Here is a 26,669-nt window from a genome sequence, read left to right on the forward strand (position 1 = left end):
GCTCTATTCCTACTCATACTACGAGAAGGCCATTCTATTTTTGGTAGCCTCCAGCCCTATTAGAAGAGAGTCAAAGATAATCTGTAGATCACTTCCAGACTTAAAATTTCACGACTTCCTGTCACTATTTGCCCATTTGCTAGGCTAGTCATCCTTGGACACATAGGAAATAACCTATGACAGGGTCACTTGCCTGCCACCATCAGAAATTGTGCTACATTCGAGAATCACTTCTAAAATTGCTTATCCAATTTTCTTTTAAAAATGGTCTATCAATTTAGCTTTGTCCTAAGCAATTATATCTATAAAATAATGCATTATGTTTACTAGTTACATATTTTTTCCTTTAACATGTCCACTAAAATTATCTATCTATATACTTCCTAAAGTTATCAAACATTCCACCAGAGGTATTTGCTTCACACTTTGGGAAAAACTCCCATGTGAAGTCCAAAGTTTACTAAAACAGATACTTTAGAAGACTTATCGGAGTCTTATCCAGACTTTCAAACAGGTTTCTAACTCTACCTATCAGATTATTTTGAGGTTGAAAGCCATCATATACAAATTCAAGAATGTTTCTCAAGTGAAATATTTCAGTCTACCACTTTACATGAACATCTTGAATACTATTTGCATGTTATGAAAATGATTTGAAAAAAATACCAAAGTAACCAACGTATCATGCAGTTACAGTCTTGGTGAACATTAAAGATTTGCAAAGATTTTAGCTCAGATGTGTACACACACACACACACACACACACACACACACAGAGAGAGAGAGAAATGCATGCATGCACACACACACACACCAGTTAGCCTAAGAAACTGTTCTTCTCCTAATAATTTAGGTAAAAAAGTTTAAAAGTAAAGTCATTTTTAAAGCTTTCACATCTCTTAAATTTCACATGCCACATAAGGTACTTTCAACAAGAAATACAATACTACAAGAGAGGTTAACAACAGTAATCAGCTGAATACCCTTGCGGATTCCTGTGGGGAGAGGTAGAGAGGGGACTCCGGGGAAGGACTGTGTCAGTCTAAATCTGCTACTATTCTTCTCTCAAAGCACACAGCCAGACAGCTGGATGGGAGGAAGAGTCACATACCTTAAATTACCAGATTCACACGCAACACATACGCCATAAAGATGCCAGAGACCATGTTTGAACACATGATTTGTTCTCTTCTGGGAGATGGTGGTTGTTTCCCACCCTGGTGTCAAGCATTATTCCTGTGTGTGAGCAGTTCCAGCAATCTGAAAGGTGCACAAATGCATTGCATTCTAAACAGCTTGGCAGCAATTTCTTGCAAATGACCGTGTATAAGAGGCTCATGTCCAGGAGACAAGGGCATTTATCTGAACGTTTGGGAGACTGAAACATATTACTCTGCATACGATGCTTGGTGGAGGAAAAGTGAAGAGAAATGACTTCAAGAAGTCATTCAGTATCGTGGTGTATTATACCCAGCAATAACTTTAAATTTACTTCCTGGGCAGTTGAAGTGATTTAATAAAATCAGCCTCCTGGGACTCAGTCATGCCACCCATCTCCTGGGACTATTTGGGATAATACAGATAAATGGTGTATGGGTGTGTATTTGTGGGAGCAGATCAGAAACATGAAAATTGGGAGAAGGATCAAGACCATTCACTAGCAACCTGTATAAACAGCTACATAATTTCCATATATACTTGTTTACCAACATCTACCATACTAAACATATTATCCATATACACTATTGCAGAAATCATCATTAAAATAAGAAAATGTACTTCTGGTGCCATAATGCCCACTTCATTTAAGATAATTATATTTCAAAGCTTAGTGGGGCACAGTCAAGAACCAAATCATTCCTTTTTCCATGTATCTCTTCATTGATTTAAATTTCTTAATCATTAGCCCAGTAACTTAGCAATATGCATGCCTACTACTTTGGAATTAGTTCCAGTCCCCTTACACTTGATGTATTTCACTCCCTCATAGAGTTTTTCTTTGTAGCATGAAGCCACATCCCTTTCAACCACAATACCCTCATTCCTCTACTTCCTTATTTACTTTTTTTTTTTTTTTTTTGCAGGGCACTCAAATTTCTATCCCTTGATATAGGGTTTGCTTCTGGCAAGCCTTAAATCTGTCTCCTTTAGTCCCCTTTGCCAACTGCCTGGCTCAGTCAGCTTCTCTAAATTCTGTCACATCCTCAGAATCTGTAACTCTGCATTTTATATCTAACCATAGAAATACTTTATTCCTTTGCAGCTCCTTCTGATGTGCCCCTTTCAATCTTAAATCATCCTGTTCCTTCCTTGAAACAACACAGAAATTTCACGCTAATATGCAGAAAGACTCTCATTCCAACTTTGGAATATAGGTGAAGGCATGTGAAACCACATACAGAACCTAAAGCTGTATCTAAGTCTAATTTACAACTTTACCTTTTTAACTACACAATAAAACAGTCTGATAAACCACTGGAGCTATTAACTAAGTGATTTTGAATTGAACAACTCAAGTCATTAGACGCACTGGTTTAAAACCAAAAGCAGTGCCCCTAAAGCTGCCTAGTAACTTTATAATCAAGGATTTGACAGCCACAAATTATCAAACATATCTGTCACTATTATATTTTTTGCATAGAAATAGTCCCAAGTACAAAATCATTTTGGTCATGGAAGGATGCACGAGTATAAAACAGAGGAATTATTTCACATTACTGATTCTACTTACAACAGGACCTGCTGCCTAAAAAGCCAGGATATCTACCCAATTTTATGAGATTTGGAAAATTAATTTTATACTTTGTATCAATCATATCAAATATAGTCTACAAATTCAATATGGAATAACATTAATATTCAAACTCCAGAATAGTTAGACACATATACAGAGATTTTCTTGTGGTAAAATATGAGAGAAAAATTAATATTCCAATTTACATTTAAAAGCTGTCATAACACTACTCTGCTCTAGAATAAAAAAGAGAGACCAACCAAGCTATTACTGCCATCAAATGGCCACTTATCATCCATCTTAGGGTTCATTACTAGTTAAAAATAATATAAATATTATCAACTATTTAGTAGAATATTAGCCTGTAATTATTTTGTACCCTTCCAGCTATCCAGCTAATGTGTATTTTTATTTTAATAGTGAAATAAAAAGTACTGCTATCCTTATACTACAAATAGCAATTCTGAAACTAATTCAGCTTCTTCCACTACATGTAGTGAAGATGTTCAAACAAAATTTAGTCACAATCTGGTATAAACACATCAAGAAGCTCCAGAATCATTAGTGGTGGGTTTAGTAACCTCATCAGTTGTTGTTTTTAACTGACTTATTTAGCAATCAACAGTTCTGAGATCACAAAAAATGCATTGTAAGCAAAGATTTTGATAAAGTTATTTTTGTAACTCACTTGGATTACACAAAGTTGCTCACTTGATTATGTTGCCAGGTATATATTTCTTAATGAAATCATTTATGGCTTTTATTTTCCATACTGTTTAACAAGACTATCATTTCTTGGGGAAAAATGAAATCCTTTGGCATACGTTTTTTTCCCTTTCTTAAAATCAAGCTCTACAACACTGAAACAGACTCTCATTTGTGAATTTGTTTGTGTTATTTTTAAGTTAAATGTTGTAAGTTTAATACATTTGGATGAATCCTCCTTAATCACCTTTAATTTAGAATATAAGATAAACTATTACCTTACTTTAAAAATTAACATGGGCAATCTATACACACATACATACACATCCATAGCTTTCAGAGTCCCATCTGCACACATGTGCCTAGGACTAAGTAAATGTATTACACAACAGAGCAGTATATAACATACCTCAATGACCTCTCTTAAGAGAAGGTGGCAAACAAATAAATAATGCAAAAGAACCAGACAATTCCAACCTTGTTTCTATTTGACTTTAGAAGAACTCTCTAATGAAAAACAGAGATAGGGAGTAAGGAGAAGAGGATAACAGGGCACAGGGTAGAGAGGGAGGGGATAGGGTAGAGAGAAAGAAAAAGGAAGGAACAGACGGAGGGGAGGGGAGAAGGAGGGAGAAGGGATGGAATGAGGAAGGGAGGGGAAGAAAGAGGGGAAGAAAGAAAGAATCTTAGTAACATTTTGCTTCTGATTACAATTATATCACGTTTCATTCAGTATCTAGGCAATTTAAAGGGTTTTCCAGGAGTGAGAAGTTAGAATGAACTGTCATGAGATCATAGACTTTCCTAACCTAGAAAGTATCTTAGAAGTCATACCTCATTTTATAGGGAGATACCAAGGCACAGAGAGGTGAAGTGGCTTGCTAGAGCTTGCACAGCAACTTAAAAGAGGTTAACTTGAGCTTCTACGTTACTGAAGATAACCTACAGAGCGGACACTTCGACAATGCTTTTTCAAAGCTTGCTAACATTCAAATCATCCAAAATTTTTAGGGTTATTAACTTCCTTTTTTTTCATTCAACTACATTCACTTTTGAACTTATTGAGGAGACAGTTTACAGAGCTTCATTCCTCACCTCACATTTGCTGGTCCAACTTGTCAAGGAGGGCTAGGGTGCAACGCGTGTGCAAATAGAAGCTACTTAGAAAGGCAGCTGAGGATGCTGTGAAGTTCGTTTTATGCTTAGCCCAGCAGCTCTGGGGACAGACAGAACAGCCTGCCAAGGGCCCAAAGCAAGACTGCCAAGGGGCTTTACTGTGCTGATCTGTTCCTTATCACAAACTCTTTCCACTTTGCTTAACCCCAGCACCTTCTCAATGCTGAGGGAGTGCTGTCCTTGGAGTTGTACAGAAATTGTATACAAGGTTGTTAGGTGGATTTGCATGCATGCAAACACATACAGAGACATACTATTGTTATATACAAAATGCAAGACTTTTCCTTTATTATCTTTTATAGCATTTTAAATTTATTTTGAAGACCAATTAAATCAACATGGCTTTAAAAGCAGCTCTTACAAGGTATATGTAACATCCATCTGGCTTCCCCATCTGTCAAATGACCAGACCCCAAACTAACCCTAAAGCATTCAATCCCCTTTTCTACAGATTAAACACAACTAGGGAGATAGTGTCCCAATTTTTAGAAAATAATCAAATCATTTCTAAAGTAATAGGAGCACACTATAAATCTTGCAAATACCTCTTGGAGCTTTCTGGTGACTAGCCGTAAAAATGTTTTAACATTATAGGAGTTGCAATTTCTAAATGTTTGAATGGAAAATAAAAATCATACTTTACTTCAGGAAGATATGTCTCTACAAGGCAAAAGTTCCTGCTACATATTAAAAATAAAGGCAATTCAAGAGTCAGACAAAAATATTAGAATTCAAAAGAAAATAGCATCTATCAAATTAGGTAGACACAAAACAAACATCTGTAAGAAACAAGCATTGCACCTTAACTACCTCTATTTCTGCTCTTGTCACCATTTTCAAAATGATTGCATCTTTGCAAGATGATATACTTGCACTGGTTAGAAAAACACCAACAATTATTTAAAATATAGCTGAGGCTTCCTCAGTAACTATCACTCACAAAAGTCAGCTCAGTTTTGGAAGAAGGCATGAGGCCATTCTTTTGTTTAGGGAAATGTAACCATCAAAACCACTTGTCTTTATTTCAGATTTCAGTATTTCAGACCTTTAAACACACTTACTTTTTTCCAGAGAACAGTCTTCTCCTCAAAGACAGCTGTGGGCATATCCATTACCCAGAGGTACCACAACCGTTCTCCTTGTGCTTCATCTCACCAGATGTTAAGCGTTCTTTATTGGTTCGTTACCTTTTTCCCCCCAAACCTCAAGCTCTGAAAATGCCTATGGTCATGTAGACAATCATTGATTTTGAGTCTTCTCTCTCTGCATCGTTCCCTTCAACCAAATCTAATGAGAACCCTCACCAGTGAGACACTTTCATACTTTACAGTCTGTGTTTTTTCTCTGCTTTGAGACTTACTACCTATTCAGAAAAATGGTATTTCCACTCTGGGAATTACAGGATCCTCCGGCTCCATGGTCTCGAGCTCAGTGAGGGCACTCCGATTCCCCTTTTCAGGTATGAATGATTTCAAGTTCTCCTTGGTCCACATCAGCTCTGGCCACTGGTTCAAGTGGTTCAAGCCTCTTATATCCAAGTTATATTCTTATAACAGCTCAATTGTTCTACTTTCAGTCCAGGAATAAAATTGTGATTTATATGTAGGATAGGGAAACTCGGACAAAAAAATCCACATATCCCTTTCCACAGTGATAACAATCTTTAATTTCACTAAGCCATTGATCATTTGAAAGTCACCAGGCAAACATTATTAACAATATTAATTCCTAATATTATTTTTATGATCAATTTATCTTGCATGGATAACAAACATTTACTTGATAGACTGCATTTGGAGACACATGAAAGATAAATGAACTCAGATTTGAAGTGATATTTTTTGCTTCCTTAAATTTACATCACTTCATAAAAGTGGTACATTAAAAGCAAAAATAAGCTAAACATAGACTCTTATTTTTAAACTGTCCCTTAGAATGAAAAAGGAGATATACGGTTTATATTTTCAAATATTCCTAATAGTTGCCCACCCCCTGACCCCCAGTAAAGTTTCTAAACAGCATGCCCCTAAAAAAACAAGAGAAACTTTCCTGTTTCTGCATTTCTTAGTGGCAGTAGAGAGCTGCAAAATAAACTATCTTAAATAAATTCTGGGAATACTGACACATGCTTCTTTTATATGGGACTGCAAGTAAAATGATCTCTTTACATACACATTACTTTTACTTACATTTTTCTTGCAATAGCCAGAGATACAGACGAAGATAAATACATGCTCTAAGCATCCTGAGCACCACAAACAATGCACCCAGGCTTCCAAATTAAAAACAAAGCCAATCATTTTTAACTTCTATAAAAGCATTCTGAAAGGTCTCTTATTTCCTTGTATGAATCAATTATGAAAGAGATCTGACAGAAGCAGCAAGCTCTAAACTGATTACACTGTCTCACCAGCTTGGTTCAACAAAGAGCGAAGGAACAGAAAATCAAATGCAGCTTGCAAAGTCACATTCACATGGAGCTGGAGGGAGAAAGAGGGGGAAGAAAACCTGGTACTTACAGACTGTAAAGTAAAATGTCCCAGTTTCGCTTTACATGTTACAGCAAATCAAACAGAGATTTCAGCTCTCAGCAAGTCCCTGCTTCCACTACACTGTTCATCCACGCAGAACAGGCCCTTATGGATTGCTTAGGCAGCTGGGAGATAATGGGACCATATTCTCAGCTGGGACTAGAGATGCTGAACTGCTCTCCGCTGCGCACTGCATGGCTCTCAGCCAGCATTAATCAAGGAGGACCCAGCTTTGTGGTTGTGTTCCCCAAAGGATCGACATAATTAGCGCATGAATCAAAGACGTACACTGAGAGAATCACACACATCTCTAACTGGCTCTGCTCATATCGAACCTGATTAGGAAATCAAGTTGGTTCCCCGATCAAATGTGTTCACCCTTTCAAAAATGCACGGAGACTCGCACAGCTGTTTATAGATTTCAAGGGAGGAGTAGAGATTAAGGCTTCCTTCCCAATGGGCAATTTATGTAATTCCTCAACTATAGAATATAATTACACTGCTTGTTCGGTACATATGGTGGGTTTGCCCTGTGATTTGGTTTGTCTGTTAGGGTTTTTTTTGAAGGAAGGTTACAGGCTGTAGCATCATTTCTCCTATGGATTTTATGAGATGTGCATATGTATATTCTTTGCAGGTCTAGTCTTTGGGGTGGAGACTGGTAGGACTAAAGCTGGTCTCTATGGGGGCGATTTACATCCCCAGAGACATGCTTCTTCTTGAGTACTGGAAGTCCAGGGCATTCAAAGCAGAGGGTTTGGCTGGATACTCGGGACACCAAGTATTCTAAAAGGAACTGTGATGTTGATTCTGCTGGCATTAGTGAAAGCCCTCTCTTATTTTCTCTGCCTGCATGGTGCTGCAGTAGGAGTTGCAAACTAGTAGCCTGTGGACATGTTTGGTTTGAGAGAGAGATTTTAGAATTTGAATGTGAACACTTTTAAACAGAGCATGTATTCCGCACTTTACCAAAATGGTGTCACTCCAGCCTCTGCCCATACACGCTCACTGCTAGCCCAGGAAGACATTTGTTTATGTAAATTTGACCTCAGTTAAGCAAGTCTGGGTTAAGGATGTAACACATTCCTTTTCAGAGAAAGGAGAGTCATCTCTTGCGTCACTCATGAAAAGGCTGCGATTAAGGTACCCTTGTGATGATTTAAAGTTCCTTCACACATGGCAGCCGTAGTCAATAAGCCTGTGTGATAAAGATGGGAGGAAATTTAGGGAGCCAGAAAGTCTGAGTCCTAACCTTCACCTTGCTGTAAAAATCAAGTGACCGGATTTCTTATCTGTATAACAGGACCTTGGTCCAGATTTCTGAGGACTCTCGCAGACATGGCATTCTACTATTTGTTCTAAGAGCTAGAAAGTGGCCCTCCCTTAGAAGGGTGCTTACACTTCATAACAGCAGCCAGAGGAATGGGAATGAAATAAAGCTATGCATTTTTTTTGAACTGTCCCAAATTTAGAGGGACAGTTACATGTGAGTGTCCCATCATAAATGGGCTAATAAGCAGCTATTTTAGAGAACTGGAGGTATTGTGATCAGTAAGTGTGAGTAAATTATATATGTGTGATAGTAAAAAAAAGACAGGTTAGGAAGAAAATGGTTTTATCTAATTCCACACTAACTATGTCTGAGAGTAAAACATCTGGATGAAGAGCCAGAAGTCCAGTCAGAGTGTTTGTCTTTATGGTGCCAATCACCAGGGTACAGTGATGTGTGGGGTAAGGGTCTTTTTATATTTAAACTGAATTATTCCATCTTAATTTCTATTTTTTAATTGAAAACATTTTTTTTCCCATCTTACTTTCATATACTCCTACCATCCAAAGGTAGAGAAACGTGGGGCTTCTTTTCGCATTCTCGGTTATGTCATTTTTTGTGGAAAAATGTGTGTCATCAAGGTCAAGACAATCCAAAGTATCTTAGGGTTTTGATACTGGTCTTAGGGAATAAAAGGAAAATGGATTGACACTTTCACGGTGCCCAACTCAGTAACTCGAAAAGTAGTTCACCCAAAGACACAGGATTTTGTAAAAGATGCATGCTACCAGACCTTCTTGTGTCTATTACCAACTCAGTTATTCCAAACCAGATACAAGGCCTCAAGTAGATTTATTACCAATACTTAAGAGCAAAAATACACAAAGTAGGGGATAATAAAACAGTGTAATTAAACTTTTTAAAAATGTTACTAAACTTCTGGGTAATTTTGGTTACCCAAGTTTTAGTTCAACATGTTTTTTCAAGTATTTTAAACCCAATTTCTATAAGGTAAACTGTTTCTTTGCTTCTTTGGGTATTGTTGCAATTTGGCATCATTTGTAAAATGGCACAAATTTCAGGTTTGTTATTTTTATTTGGCTCATTATTATTGAGACTTTAGCACATCTACTTCATGAAACTTGGGAGGTGCTGACAAAAATAGGTTAATTAAATAGCAATTGTGCATCTCAGTTATATTAGCAAACACATTGCTAAAGCAAATAGAAAGAGGAGCAAATTAAAATACTAAACTGTTTATTCAGTGGTACAGTCGAAATAAATAGTTTAATTGGTTTTTAAGTTCTATTCAATCCCTGTTTGCCTGGTAATTGCTTTGATTTATCTCTGATTATGGTACGTGATAGATTCACTTTGACATCATGTGATTTGCACTTGTTTCTAATGGTAGGTGATAATTATTAACTACAAATTTTTAACTTCCATCAATTCCTCATAGGTTTCTCCGCCAAGACATAACATTTAAAACATGAGGTGGTTTATAAGAAAAGCTTAAATCTGGAAAATGTCTGATTTCTTTTTCTTTTAAGGTCAAAGCCAACAATGTCAAAAGAAATATAGCAAAGAGAGGGAGAAAAAGACCAAAATAATTAGTAAATGCTAACAAAAGAAATTGTCTTCACAAAGACAGTAGAACCTGATATATTACCCCAGAATATATTTCGGAAGTCAAAATCTATACAGAGATTGTTTTAGACTTCACATGGAAATTGCAAGAAACTGCATCTCTTTGGGACTCTGAAGAGTCTGCAATTTTAGCAACCCTGTTGTCAAGTCTAATAAGAACCTGGGGAATGGAGACCTGAGGTCTCTTTCTGGCCATAATACAAGATTCAGCAAGTTAAATACAGCCCTCAGCTTCAGAAAATCTAAGGGCAAAATGAAAGTTATGGCAACAATTTCCCCAACAGGTTGAGACTTAATCAATATTTTTTAATACTTTGGAATCTTCAGCAGTAAGTCACTGATGTGCATACAATTGCTCATTGCTTCTTCTAGAAAGTGTTCATATTTCCTATCCCTTTCCTCTCTCACTAAAAGAGTTAAAAGCTGAGAGAACTGTGACATTTCTCCAGCTGAGAACAAAATTTCAAAGGAATGGATGGTTCAGGAATCGCTGCCCAGGGCACCCACTGGAATGATAATCTAAGCAGTTTGACTGGACTTCCTTTTCCAACCAAAAGCAATGTAGCCAGTAAGAAAATAATCAAGAAGCAAGCCAAAAGTATGGATCCACATGAGAAAGTGTGTGGCCATATTCATTTTTCAGGAAGTAATCTGATTACTGCAGCAATGATGCATTGAGACCATGGTCACAAAATTATAACTGTCTGTAGAGAAAATAGCCCATTTTGAAAATTATATCACAATGACATCAAGTTGACCGATAAGCTAGAAAAAAATACAATAGGCCTCAATATTTATCTACCACTAACTGCTCAGAAATTTGGAGTCACCATTAGCAGAAAATAGCTTTTAATTTAAGGTGTGTGTACACGTGTTTTGAGAAAGAAAGAGAGAGGGAGGGAGAAGGAGAAACTGTAGACAAACTGTTTTCTAAGTGGTATTTCTCATTTCCTTTTTTGGGGTAGAACTGATATTTATCCTTATTATATTGGCTAAAGAACACATAGCAATTTTCTTATTATCTGAAAAGAGAACAAAAATCCTTTTTCTCAGAAGATTCTGATTTTTTTTCAACAAAAACAGAGAGTTTTGAAAGACTGGTTTTTGATTCCATTAGGAGGGGTAGGGATGGGGGTGCTTTGGTATCTAGTGGGTATAGGCCAGTGATAGTGCTAAATATCCTACAATGCACAGGACAGCCCCTCCCCAAAAATTATCTGTCCCAACGTATCAGTAGTGCCACATATGAGAAACCCTGATTCACAGGAAGCACGAAGGGGTCCTCATAAAATTCTTAAGAATTCAGAGCTGAGATTAAAAACTGACCAAGTTGAAATGGTGTTGCTCTAAATATAGCTACAGTAGCAATACTAAACTGACTGTTTTGCTTTGGAAGTTACTTTAGACTTTTAAGTATGCTTTCACAAAATTACCACATTCACTACAACAAGCTAGTTCAAAAGCCCAGAAAGTTCTGTAATTCCAAGTCTATCAGTACAAACAAACATGGACCTTAGAACAAATGGCTAGTGGCATAATCACTAAGTAGAAAATTCAAGTCAGGGGGGCTAGCCCAGTCGTGTAGTGGTTAAGTTTGTGCGCTCGGCTCCAGTGGCCTGGGGTTCACAGGTTCAGATCCTGGGCATGGACCTACACATCCCTCATCAAGCCATGCTGTGGCAGCGTCCCATATACAAAATAGAGGAAGACTGGCACAGATTTTAGCTCAGGGATAATCTTTCTCAGACAAAAAGAGGGAGACTGTCAAGAGATGTTAACTCAGGGCCAATCTTCCTCACCAAAAAAAAAAAAAAAAAAAATTTAGAACAAGTACCCAACATGGCCCTCTGCTCTCTCTCCTGCTTCTCACAAAACCAAATATAACCAAGAAGAATTAATCTCAATCCAATCTCTGTTATCCTCTCCATCCCGCCTCCCCACCATGGGAACCAATCAAGATGACTTTTTGACAAGTTGAGCTGCAAGTAATTCCATATACGTATTTTCTTTCTATCTCAGTGATTGTCCCTAAACAAATGGGTATCCTTTAGTATGCTCCCATATCAGGAATCTGATCTTCTCCTGAAATCTATAGTTTTAAAAGAGTTGAGATTAAATGCAAATATGCTTCAATTCATGGGCTTTCATTAGGAACTCAGTTGTTAGACCTCTTTTACTTACTTGTGCAACAAAAATTTATTGAGCACCTACTAAATTCATTGTCCGTTTAAATTATTGGGGAGAGAAATAAAATCTCTCAGCATCTGCTTTCCTTACAGACTTTATGCATTCATATTGTATCCCCTACATCATCCCGTCTGGCTCAGAAAAAGTTTACTGCATTTCTCATCATCCACTAAGGTCATTATTATTTATAATCAGCTTTATCACTAATGTAGTGCCCTGTGGACTCTTCAGCTCTGTGCTGAGTTCTTTTGTCGGCTCCAGGGAGTGTAGGCACTAGGTGGATGGCAGAGGCTTTTCATTTTATTCTTTGGCATCCCTTCTATCAACTGCAAAAAGCCTTGTTCAGGCTTTTACCTGAGGCGAGTCACAGCTCACCTTTGTTTCTTAAAGGGAAACTATCTCCCCTTAGATCTGCTGCAGATGGAACAAGATAAGGAGATGCCCAAAGGATGAACACTGGCAGAAGCAGAGCTAAACCCCAAAAGTTCTGTATTTAAGTTTACCGCAGGGTTAAATTAGGAAAAAAGTGAGTGTCTGATTAGAAAGGGCAAAGACTATCCCTACATTTTATGGAGTGAAATAGAGGAATAAGATGCCTGCTTCCCTTCCTACATGCTTAAAGCAAATGGGTTAATGGTTTTTTCCCAAATGGATTTCCAGGTCCAGAGGAATAGGCTTAATTTTAGAACACACGTGAATCAGAGATTAAGGCAGAGTTCAAAATTCTCTTTAGAAATTGTAAAAGCTCTTTTCAGGGAAACCTCCATCTAGATTCATATCCTTCTACCTTCTTTGTTTATATGATGTAGAAACACTGCAAGCAAATGACAAATACAGAGAAATCAACCTTTAATTCTAGGAATCTGAAGTTTTTGCAATCTACACAATATAACCACATAATCATATGTAATTTTAAAGTATATATTCATCCTTATGCTATATGATGTATTTATTTGGGTCTTTGCAATTTTAAAACAATTTGTAATTTTATTTATTTATTTTTTAGGGGATGGGTATTACAGATTTATTCTGAACAGTGAAGAAAGCAGAAGGATGACTTTTGTCCAGAGATACATTTTTTTCTGCCATGGGGTGTCTTAGTTTGGGTTGTTTACTATGTTTCAGAATCTGCTATGCACTTTACATGGATTATCTCACTTAATCTTCCCCACAACCCTATGAGGTAGTATCTTTACTATTCCTATTTCATGATGAAGACATCGAGAGGCCAAGATTTGAATAAGTTGTCCAAGGGCTCATAGCTAAAAAATGGCAGATATGGGTTTTTTAAACTTTATTATGAAGAACATTTTCTTTGTTGACAATTTTTTCCTTTCCAATCACCATATAACTGAAAATAGTCCTAAGTGTTTTGCCTACCATAAACCAGTGGTTCTAAGTTTGAAAATTTAAAACAGGCTGGTATAAAATAAAGTAAATGTATTAAACCTTGAAACTGTTGGGAAGGGTTGATCCAAAATAACATATGAAATGAATAGCTTTGGACAATACTCAAGAGCCTCAATTTCAGCTTGAACACCTGGAATCCATTATACCTCCAATTTTTTTGGAAAAACTTACAAAAAACTTGAAAGAGTGGTACAAGCTCATATGTTTTTTACCTAGAACTAACATAAACATTTTGATGTTTGCTTTTTGTTTTTATTCTCTCTTCTCTCTCCTTCCTTTCTTCCTTCACTCTCTCTCTCTGTTGTATTCTCTTTTTTCTGAATCATTCAAGAGTAAGTAGCAGACATCATGACACTTTATCCTTAAATAATTCTCCTAAGAATTCACCAAATAATGTTTTTTCATCTTTATTGAGGTATAATTGACAAATAAAACTGTAAAATATTTAGAGTGTACAACGTGATGTTTCACCAAATGTTTTTCCAAAGAACAGTAACTTCCACCCATATAACCACAATGCAATTAACCAATCCAACAAATTTAACACTGATACAAAAACAGCATTTACTATATAATCTATGTATGGATGACATCGTATCCTTAGTTCATTGCATTAGGAGGAGGTATTGTCAGTTTGTCCTGCTATTGGTGGTATTCAGTTTGATCACCAGATTTCTCTGTTATAAATGTAAAGGTATCACATTACTTTTGTAACTAGTAAGTAATATTTGGGGAATACTTTGAGACCATATAAATATCATTTTCTCTAATAGCCTTCACCTGGTCATTTTAGCATACATTGATGAACCATGACTGAATCAATTTTTATAATGATGGTTACAAAAAACCTGGATCCTTGGGGGCCAGCCTGGGAGTGTAGCAGTTAAGGTCGAACATTCTGCTTCAGTGGCCTAGGGTTCACCAGTTCAGAGCCCAGGAGCAGACCTACGCACCATTTATCAAGCCATGCTGTGGCAGGAGTCCCACATATAAAGTAGAGGAAGATGGGCACAGATGTTAGCTCACGGTCAATCTTCCTCAGCAAAAAGAGGAGGATTGGCAGCAGATGTTAGCTCAGGGCTAACCTTCCTCACAACAAAAGTCCCCCAAAACCTGGATTCTTAAACCTCAATAATCTGCCAGTTTCATTTCTTAAAGGATCCCAACCTATTCAACACTCTCAACAAAACTCAAAGTGGGGGTAATGGATGCCATTTAGGAAATACTAAGTTTCTGCAGTTTTCTCAGAAACAGAAGCCAATGACAACTCATCAAACTATTTATTAAAATTTATTATCAGTTCCAGAAAACATAAAGATGAGAGGAAAAATATGAAATTAACCACTTCTTTTTGAGGAGAAGAGAGAAATTTTCAGGATAAACCTGGATATCACTCTTCTTAGTAATGTCTTAAGTTGAATAATGAGCCATCTCTTTCCGTACCTACAAATGCTAAAAATACTATATTTATGAGATTAGGGTCACTTTCAACTTCTGCAGAATGCTATATTAAGGAGCCAGAGTTCCTTTCAGACATTTTAAATTGTGCCATTTATTGATCTTTAAACTGTTCTATTTTGTTGTAGCATTTTTCACCTGCAAATGAAGAAAAAATGAAAAGCCCTGGTTGAAATCCATTCTCCACACTGGTGTCAGAGTGCCCTTTCCAAAACAAAAATCTAAACTCAGTATGTTCCTGTTTAAAATCCTTCAATGGACCCCTCCCAACTACCTGTTAGAACCCAAACACTACCAATTCACACCAAGTCCCCTGTAATGTCCTCCTTTGTTGACTGATTTGTGCTTTATATTCAACGCATCAAGCAGGATTGTTTCCTCTTCCTTCCTTGAAAACTCCATCATGTTGTTTTCCATCTATGCATATATGTTTGCCTATAATGCCTCCCCACCCCAAATACCCTCATCAGGAAATACTTCCAATCTTATAGATGTAGTTCTAACTATCAAAGTTTATGAGTGAACATTCTGGAGTCAGACAGTCTGGTACCCTAGACTGTCGACTTACTAACTGTGTTGAACAAATTACTTAACCTCTCTGTGTCTGCTTTCTATAAAATGGTGATGTTGCTAGTAACTATCTCTGCCACATAACTATCCATCTATTTATTCCTCTATCCTAGACACCCATCAATCCAATAATGTCTATTTTAAGATAAAGCATTTCTGAACCCTTCTTTCTCCTCTCCTACCTATCACTCCCACCCTCCAGGATAGCTTTACTATGTCTTTTTTGGGTTCACAAGATATTGAGGCACACTGCATAGTAATCATCTGTTTATGCAGCCATTTCTTCTACTAGACTATGACCTCCTCAAGGTAGATATCACGTCCTACTCAATTTTGTTTACCTAGCATCTAGCTCAGTGGTATAGCTCAATAAATGTTTAAAGAAAATGAATGATATTTGTACAAGTGCTGCAGTTACAAAACCATGTAATAATATGGTTTTCATCAGGTTCTTGTATAATTTGACAATTCAGTAATGAGTATTAATAATGACGGGGTGATAATAATAAAAGCACAGTTGTTAAAGATTTAAGATGACATGTAAGACTGACATGTCAGTGAGGACACCAAGGTTCTATCCTGATTTGGTCATTTATTAATCAAGTATCCTCAGGTAAGCCAGTTTACTTTTCTGGGTAGTCCTTTGTTCATCTATGAAACAAAGGTGAAGTTCCAGCAACATGATAGGTCAAGCCTCCTGCTTTAAAGAGTCACAGAAATTCTGGTTAAAATAAAGAAAGAAAAACACCAAAATTATATGTTTGCACGTGTGTATAGCTGAGCTTAGAAGAAAAAAACATGCCAAGTCAGAGTAGTAAGGTTAAGCCAATCGTCGAGAGTCCAGTAATACAAGCCCTAAGAGCTGGCTGGGATGTCATGCTGCACATCCCTAGGTGTCATTCACACACCATATCATGTGAATGCACTTCCTGGAATTGTGCAAAATAGCATCTCTGGGGGCTAGAGAATGAGTTTTAATACCCCACAGGGACAGATGAGGCATGAAGCTGAAACTTTAAAATCTCTGCTTAAAACGTGGATGCTGGAAGGTCTGCAACATGTGACAGATAGAAAGTAGTAAAACTTCACCTGACAGCACACGCAAGTGTTAAAGAAGTGTGTTATCTCAAAATTTCAGGGAGGGGGACAAGGTAGGCTAAATAATACCCCTTCCCCAAATGTCTAAGTCCTAATCCCTAGAAACTGTGAATATGTCACCGTACTTGGTGCAAGGTACTTTGCAGATGTGATGAATTTAAAGATCCTAACACAGGGACATAATTCTGGATTATAGGGTGGGCCCAATGTAATCACAAGGGTCTATCTAAGAGGGAGATAGGAGGCTTAAAATCGAACGCACAAAAGGCAACACGACAACAGAAACAGAGAAAGAGTTTTAAAGATCCTATGTTGCTAGCTTTTAATATGGAGGAAGGAGGAACACAGGTAGCCTTTAGAAGTTGGAAAAGGTAAGGAAACAATTTTCCCCTAGAGTCTCAGAAGGAAATCAGCCCTCAGACTCATTTTAGCCTTCTGACCTTCAGAACAGTAAGAGAATAAATTTATGTTCTTGTAAGTCACTAAATTTGTGATAATCTGTTACAGCAGCAATCGAAAATGAATACAAAGTTAACAATACAAAGGTAAGAAATTTTACTTTAGTCTGCACAGATATAGCCTACACTTATATTGCCTAGTGGTGATTGAGTTATCCCAAGGTGAAATGTTAACACAAAAACTAGGCAAAACCCTATGAACCCACTTGGAACCTAGGAGAAATGAATTTAAACTTTCTATTTAGGTATACGTCTACCATCCCGAGGACAGAGATCTCCCATAGTTAACACAAAACCTGTGAAGACTACACCACGCGAGAAAAACCAACTGGAGGAATAAACAGAAGTTGCAGTTGAGAACTGGCATGCAAAGAACTAAAAATAATAGAAAAATTTGAAAGATATGAGAAAATAGGTATTTAAAGTTATACAAACAATAAATTAGAAATTTACAAATTAAAAAATCTATACATTTCGAGGGGAGAAAAGTGGATTTGAAAAAGTGGGACATGAGGGAACTTTCTACAGGAATGAAAACATTCTATACCTTGATAGGTACGATGCTAACACTTTTGTATATACATATATTTGCAAAGAAGCATCAGCTGCACCCTTAATGTCTATGTATTTCAGTGTATGTAAATTACACTTCAATACAAATGAATAAAGGAATAAATCTTAATGGAAGATTAAAGATCAAATCAAGTTTTAAGAATAAATGCATGAGTTAAAAGTGAAAGCTGAGAAACTCACACAGAATACAAAAGACTAAGCTAAAGTAATGAAAAATAAGAAGAAGATCTCATGACACATGTAGAAGAGAATGAGAAGGGAATTTGAGAATAGCGAATGCAGGAGACACAATATTCAAATAAAAATGGATGAGAATTTTTCAAATTAGATCAAAAGATGTCTTCAGAAAAAAAGAAACATACTGAATGTTGGGAAGGTTCAATAAAAACAAAGCCTCGATGAAGCAGTCACATTTTAGTGAAGCAGAGGATCCCCACGAGGCAGATTACCTACAAAGGAAGAACAGTTAGACTGAAAGCAGACTTCTCATCACAAGGAAGCGGCAAGAACACCATGGAATAATACTATTTTCAAAATGTTAAGGTTAAATAACTGCCAAGATATAATTTTACAGTTTTATTCAACTTTTATTTGGCTAAACTTTTGAGAAAGAGTGATGAAGTAAAGACATTTTCAGAAAGAGTATTTAACTCAAAATCAATGAAAAATAATATCAAGAATGTAGGTCATCAAGAAGAAAGCTGTAGTCAAAAGGCAGAAATGGATACAAATGAAGAACTCAGAAATAGACCCACACAAATAAGCCCAACTAGGTTTATAAAAATAGTTTTATTGATATGTAATCCAGAAACTATAAATTCCACTTTTTTAAAGTGCACAATTCAGTGTTTTTTAGTATATATTTTAGTATATTCACAGAGAAAGGATAGCGTTTTCAAAATATGGTGCTGGAGCAACTGGAGAGCCATAGATGAATGAATATCAACATAAACCTCACACCTTATACAAACATTAACTCAAAATGATCATAGACTCATGAAATATAAAACTGTAAATGTTTTAGGAAAAGTGTAAAAGAAAACCTTTGGCATTTAGGGCTAGTCAAAGAGTTCTTAGGGGCCGGCCCCGTAGCCACGTGGTTAACTTTGCGTGCTCCACTTCAGCGGCCCGGGGTTTCCCGGGTTCGGATCCTAGGCAAGGACCTAGCACCGCTGGTCAGGCCATGCTGAGGTGCCGTCCCACACAGCAGAGTCAGACAAACCTACAACTAGAATATACAACTATGTACTGGGGGGTTCAGGGAGAAGAAGAAAAAGAAAAAAAGGAAGATTGGCAACAGACGTTAGCTCAAGTGCCAATCTTTAAAGAAAAAAAAAACAAAAGAGTTCTTAGACTTAACACCAAAAGCATGGTCAACAAAACGGAAAACTGGTAAATTGGATCTTATCAAATTAAAAATTTTTCTCTGAGAAATGCCTTGTTAAGAAGATGAAAAGACAAACTACATCCTCATAAAAGGACTATTGTCTATAAACATATAAAGAATTCTAAGCCTTAAAAGTTTCTTAAAAAATAACACAGTTAGAAAATGGGCAAACACACACAAACAGACATTTCACTGAGGAGGATAGACAGATAACGTGAATAGATGTCCACTATCATTTGCTATTAGGGAAATGCAAATGAAATCCATAATGAAACACACATATCAGAAAGTCTACAATAAAAAATAGTGAAAACACTAAATGTGGGGAAAATGTGGAGAAACTAGATCACTCATACATTGCTGGCGGGAAAGTAAAATGGTACAGCCTTCCTGGAAAACATTTTGGTACTTTCTAAAATAATTACACTGCAATTACCATGTAACCCAGAAATTGTGCTCCTGTTAAACTTTAGTTATTAATTAAAATACTTTCACAAATGCAATAAGTATTTACTAAGCACGTATCAAATTCCATATAGTAAGTATTTATATACATTTGTGATAACTAACATAAAAATAGAAATAATATAGAAATATTCAATGAATTGGCTATATATTAGTACCCCATGATATAAATAACTTTTCACTGATATTGACTTATTATATTCCAATGGGGCATTTGAAATTATTTCATCTATTTCTATCTCAAAGAACAACTGATTATTGGTGGGGTAGAGAGGTGGAGAGAGGGAGCAAGAACAAGCGAGCAAGTGAATAAATGAAAGCATTTGTTCAATTCATATTTATTATCTATTGGATGGCAATCAACATGCTGGTTGCTGGTGAGCCAGACAAATGGATAGCAACAATTATGGAGTTTATATCCTGGGGAGGGAGAAAGACAACAGGTAAGTAATCAATAAGTAAATTCAATAATTATAGATTCTTTTAAGTACTCTATAAGAAATAAAAAAGAGTCACAAAATAGAGAATAACAAATTTTGGCTCTTCAGTATTCAACAGGGTAGACAACATGAGAAAAATATTAAAGAAGCAATCACTAATAAGCAACATTAATAGAAAATAATAAGTGAAATTTTCATATGCCATAGTGCTGGCATTACTTCACTTGGGTCTTGCAAGAATAAACCCACTCCACCTCTCAAAACCCTTCTTACTGAAATGGCTTAGGTTTCTATATGTGTATGCTTGTGAACAAACAGCATTAAATTGTTCACTGCATATGACAATAGAAGAATCACTAACAGTAGATATGAAAATGTACCAAATTCTGGTTTTTCCAAAGACAAGCTAATGAGTAAGTTATTTGAAGGAAAAAAATGCTATGGCATGCAAACTATGGGGTATAGATTTTAGATACTCTGGGGCCAGATCACAGGGATCCTGGGTTTCAAGTTAAGGATTTTATATGTTATTCAATAGGAATGATTGTCCTATAAAATTTTTAGATTATTGGTGAGAAGAAGATGATGACATAAACAGCATTAGTAGGAAGGGGGAACACTTATCACCCACTCCACCTGCTCTTATTTGGAGGGATAATGGTAAAGCAATGCTCCTGGACTTCCCCTGTGAGTTGGGAAGAAGGAATAGAACATAAGCATCTCAGCTCCTTCTATTCTGTCTTTGGAAACCCCTACCTTGGGAAATGGTGCCTTCTGTTCTGCTCTCTGACCAGGAAGCACTGAGCCTGCTCCTTTGGGAAAGGGTCCAGGTGACTAAAGTTGTCCAGGTACCTAAGTAACTGCATGAGTAAATCTGTTTAATTCAGGGGTGAATTACTAGAAACCTGCCTGTCAACAAATCTATGCCATATCTTTCAATTTATCAGTAATAAGTGTTAAATTTTTACTTCTATTAGTCTGACTGCTAAGAGTGTTTCTCAGTTGATTCTGAACTTTGTAGCGAAAGAAGGGCATTGATCTTAAGCCTCATAAAATCCTCAAACAGGATTTTCCTGGAATATCTAATAATGTTCAATACATCAGTAAAAACAAAATGAGCTGACGAAAAGCAACAAAGTATAATTAAATTAAAATTGCCTATAAGCACATCAGATGTCATCAAGAATAAATGGCTCTCTTACTGGTAGAATTTTGCAGTGCCAATGTATTTTTGGATGACATGAAAAGTTGAGTTTGTATCTAAAGGTAACATTTGGTCAACTTTCCTTTGTTTTATAACTTATACACAGAAAGTATAGTATGGTAACAACTGATATTTCCCAGGTAGAAAATTGTTTACATCTTCCTAAGTCTAACTTTTCTCAACAAGCCCATGTACAAATCTAACTCCTATGGTCATCTAGATGGTTAGGGACAGAAGATAAGTTACGAGCTCTGCATTTCAGCATGTTCTGTGGATCACCATCTGCTCCCTCTCTGTACCATGTTCCAGTGGCTGAACCCTGGATGCAACTTGAAGCCTTTCCTATTAAATTACTTTTGAGGCTGAAGTTTGCTACTTTTTAGACCAGAGCTATATAAAAAATGTACTGTATACACCACTAAAATAAGCAAGCATTTCAAGGAATTTATTCATCCACCAAGCATAAGTCATATTAACTGAATATGACCTAATTAACAAGCATAAGACGTATTAACTAAGTCATATGTGTAAGTGACTAGGGATTTAATATAGGTCTAAACTTGATACTTTGCTTTCCAGGAATTTGAAGTCCAGTAGAGAAGTATAAAACATATAGATATGTATTTTAAGAGAGTATTTATTAAAGCCCTATGGGAATTTAGAAAAGGGAAAGATTATTTCCTACTTGGCATTTTAAAAAATGTTTCAGGGAGGAAGTGGTGTTTGAAATGAGAACTTGAAAGACCTGTCAATTTTAGATATTTAGAGATGGCTATTAAATGTTGACTACGATGTTGAAGGGGGATTTCAAATAATCTTTTACTTTATCTGCTCTGCAACACAAGAGGCCCTTCTCTAGAAAAGCATCATCTGCCTATTTTGGACACTATGTCTGATATCTAGATTCTGCTGAGGATTTAAAAGACCTTCTCCCCAGAAAAAAAAAGTTGTACCCGCAATTACAATTTTTCATAAAATATCAAGGAATTCACAGACTTTCAGTTCAGAAACTTTGCTTTAGATCAAGGCAATGTTATTAGTAGAAAACATATTATATATAAGTAGTATTCTACACTTTTCCAAGAACTTTTACATTATCTCAATATGAAGAAGTAGTAAGGGCTATTATCATTGCCTCCCTTTTTCAAATAGAAAAATGAGATACAGAGACATCAAACAACTCTTCCAACATTACGAATTTCTTTGGGAATTACTGGGATTATGTCAGTGTTTATTACAATGCCTCGCTAATCTGCTGGAATTCTACTTCTCTTAGCATCGCTCCTTTGAAACTTCACTCTATCCAAATTGGTTCAACCACATGTGAAAGGAAAATCAAAATAATAAATATCTCAAATGAAAGAAGTTCATTTCTCACTCACAGGGGGAAAACAAATCCTAATAAGTATTCCAGGGCTGGTATAGCAGTTCCATAGTCATCAATTAAGGACCTAGGCTTCTTCTATCATTTTCCTACACTATTCTAGCCTATTACATTCATCTTCAAGATGACCATTTGGTCCAGCATAGCAATTAGAGCTCCAGTCATCAAGTCTGCATTCCAGGAAGCAGAAAGAAGGAAGTGGAGTGGACAAGAATGCACAATTCTCAGCAGAATTATCTCCCTTTGAATAGACTTTTCAGAAGTCTCCCAGAAATATTTCTGCTTATATCTCATCAGACAGAACTTAGTTACATGGCCATATCAGTTGTGAATGTGATAGCAATTATGGTATTTTATCGGGGCACACTGATGCCCTAAATAATATTGGTGTTCTGCTATTAAAGAACAAAGGAAAACCGAATACTGGTTGGCAACTAGCTGCTCCTTCCATAATCATCACCCAACACTAAATACTCAAACCAACAAACAAAACTGTAGTGGCAGAAATCACTGAATGAGGATTCTGAAGATGGGATTTCTAGTTGATAAAAAGACATTGACCAGATCAGTGTTTGGTTTGGGTAAATGAGGAAGGCTAAAGGCTAGATTTGGAAAATGAGGGAGGCTAGAGATTGAAATGCCTCTCAAGTGTCCTCCAGCTTTGAGGTTTTAGGAGAGCTAAAATTTTACCTCATTGCCATATCTCCTGAGGAATGGTATTTTCTGATATATAAACTATCCCCACTTCTGGGAATAGTCTAGTTTAGATTCTGCAAGGATATTAGAGTGGGCTCATTGATTCAATTATTTTAGAGCAGATAATTATTTACAAAAAGAAAGAAAGAAAAGAGAACAAGAAAGTTCTCTTGGGAGTTGAGTATGGATGGCAACTTTACCACCTTGGTACCAACAGAAAGTAAGATACTCTGTATCTTATCTTTTTGATATTTGGGATGGGAGATTCAAATTCACAATTAAAATAAAACATTTATGCCTAAAATTGAAGAACTTTAAGATACTAACAGTAAAATGTGCAGCTGTTTATAAGAACTACCATTTATGAAAGTAAAATATTCAATCAGTAAAAACAGTTCTTAATGCCTCCAGGGTAATCAATATTTTTATGTTCACAGAATTAAATCTATGTAACTATATAAACATCAAGTCTTTGTACCATCTTCCTATAAAACCTGATAGATTGAAAAAATTATAGACAATACCGTTTGAACTATAAACCAGATTTGTTAATTAGGGTACTGGCATGTGGCTCCTTCTAAGCATTATCAAGGAAGACAGCTAATCCCAGTTTATCTCCTTCATTCCTCTCCTTCATTTATTGCAGTTTCTTAAATGGAAGGACCTAGAGTGTCTTAAAAAGAAATTAAATAGAAAATTAAGTAGAAAATTTAATAATGAGCCAAATGACTAAGACTTTTCTTTTTAATTACTTCACCAAATAGGAAAAAATATCATTAAGGACAACATGATCACCTATGTATCTATGAAATATGGGAAAGCAGAAGGGAAAGGAACGGCTGATCCTAGCTCTGGATCTCTAAAACAACATATCTGGAAACAGAATCTGCTTTCTCACTCCGCCAACTTGGAGCACCGAACAGTATCCCCTGTTTTCAACTGACCATGACATCTCAGGTCCAGTGTCTTCAGAGGCTTCTGCAGATCTGAGAGAAGCCTCTAGGACCAAGCCCAGCAACCTGACCCACTATCCTAATCTACTGTCTCTCTGAAATTTGGGATGTATTTAGAAGGAAGGACTCACAAATGCTACCAAAAAGGTGCTAATAATAAAAGACTGTGTAAAATCTCTGTAAACCATATGAGCCACCTCTTGCATCAAATTCAAACAGTATTTAATAAGCACCTATTGTATGCAAGGCACTGTGCTAGAAACCCAGAGGCAACATTTCCTGCCTTCAGGGAGCTTTCAATCCAGTTATTGTTGAATAAACTTAGAAGGGTGCCTAGAGATTTTTTTTAAAAAAACAACATGATACAGCCTAAACTCCCATATTTTTTGATTCGCAGGTAGGTAATAAGATATCAAAGACTTAAAACAGTCCTCATCTGAGAAGTTTACAGTATAGATTTGTGAGACAGAACAAAACCTTTGAAATGATTCAGAAATAATCACAGGGAGGATACAGGTGTAAAGCACCAGAGTGCAATCAAACCGTGACAAGCAGTCTGTTGCATGATGGAAGATGCGCCTCCTCATTTCTCAAGACACAGTGAATTTCCAGTCTTATCAAAAGGATTTGGATTTGGGAACACAGATGTCTTTTGAGGCATTTCTACCATACTGAACATGAGAGGCCATAAATACTAAAACTACAGTTAGAGAGATTTTAAAGACACATGAAAACTTGGATGAGATAGCTCAAAATAAATAATACAAAGTTTAAAAATGACGTCTATAGCCTATGAGGAGAGTCTATAAAATATTAAATAATAATATCTCTTTTATTAGACATAGGCAAAAGCATCTGCTTTCTCTATTTTATTTTAAAAGTGCTTACACATTCACAAAATTTCTTAAAAAATAGGAAAATAATTACCAATATACTCACTATCTAGATTCAACAACAATTCACATTTATCATACATGTGTGGATACATATTCTTTTTCTTTTCATATTATTTGTTGGCCCATTGATGAGTAAGGCATCTGGTTAGGAGGACCTGCTAGTAGAAAGATTTTTGAATCTATTACTCTCCTCTAACTAGTTCTTCAATGTTTAGAGCTAACTTTACTTTTGTTGAGAATGATAAATGGAGGCACGTGGGGTAGATTTGTTGATACCAAAGTAAGTTGCTTTCTGCCAACCTTTTCTGAGCACCTACTACGTATTAGGTGGTGTGTAGGGTAAAAAAGATATATTAGACAAAATCTCTACACATAAATGGCTTCTTTTACTGATTCTCCAGATTGATTTAGGCTCTGAAGAAGTATATTTCTTGCTTTCATGTAGAATAGCCTACCATCCTAGAAGTCTGGAATTTTTTTCCTCTATTTTTTTCTTTAATAGGAAGTTCATATATACTAAGGAAGGTAATATCTTGGTGTCTAGATCAGTGAGGTGAAAGTTGATTTTGTCCTTAATGCATGTTCATGTTTTAGCATGAGATTTGTCCTACTAATACTGATTTTCATTTATTAATACACACAAAGTAGATAACATGACTTGGAACTGCAACATATATTCCAGAGTTCAAGCTAGTTTCCATGTGTGTCCATAGGCAATGTTGCTAGGTACACAAATATAAAACTGTAAAGAAGTTCTGTATTAAAGGAGGATAAAGCAAGCATTTCTGCTATACTAGGATATATATGTTCTTGAAAGACCTCACTCTTTGTAAAATTATGCACTGAAAATACGGGAGAAATAAATTTAGGGTAGACCACTGAAAACTCATGCAACTTTATAACCAGAACATTAACAAAGATAATTATTGGTGTCTTCCTCAGAAATTATCTTGGATAACCTAGGCAGTCAGCTGAGCATGGTTGGAGACTGCCTAGGTGGTACTTAAAAATACACAAAAACATGGAGGCTGGCACCGTGGCCCACCGTGGCGGTTAAGTTTGGCATGCTATGCTTTGGCAGCCTGGGTTCTGCTCCCAGACGTGGACCTACACCACTCATCAATGGCCATGCTATGGCAGCAACCTACATGCAAAACAGAAGAAGATTGGCACAAATCGTAGCTCAGGACAAATCTTCCTCAGCAAAAAAACCCCACAAAAACATGAGAGTAGGCATGAGAGTTTCTTGCACTGAAACAATGAAGAAGGAAGTAGGCTTTAGGGCTGCTAAGGTGGGCCCAGAAGGAAATGCAGCCTACCACAAGCAGAAAGTCTTGTTCAAATGGGAGTGTGTGCTTTTCTAGGGAAAAGTCTCTGGTGAGGATACTTAGGTTTTTTTGTTTTGTTTTGTTTTTTCTTTTCTGCAA

The 26,669-nt window shown here is 36.4% G+C and overlaps 1 protein-coding gene across 8 annotated transcripts in view; it reads right to left on the bottom strand.

Moving 5' to 3' along the window:
* CNTN4 (contactin 4) overlaps positions 1 to 26,669 on the bottom strand; it is an 878,916-nt gene that overhangs the window by 480,390 nt on the left and 371,857 nt on the right. Inside the window, exon 1 of one of the 8 annotated variants that reach the window (XM_070492798.1) lies at positions 7,135 to 7,406. The exons of the other annotated variants lie outside the window; for them this stretch is intronic. The gene's annotated coding sequence lies outside the window, so the exon portion shown is untranslated. Of the gene's footprint in view, positions 1 to 7,134; positions 7,407 to 26,669 lie in introns of those variants that run through there. 8 annotated transcript variants of the gene reach the window in all.

This window comes from Equus asinus, chromosome 21 (assembly GCF_041296235.1).
Source record: "Equus asinus isolate D_3611 breed Donkey chromosome 21, EquAss-T2T_v2, whole genome shotgun sequence".
Classification (NCBI taxonomy): domain Eukaryota; kingdom Metazoa; phylum Chordata; class Mammalia; order Perissodactyla; family Equidae; genus Equus; species Equus asinus.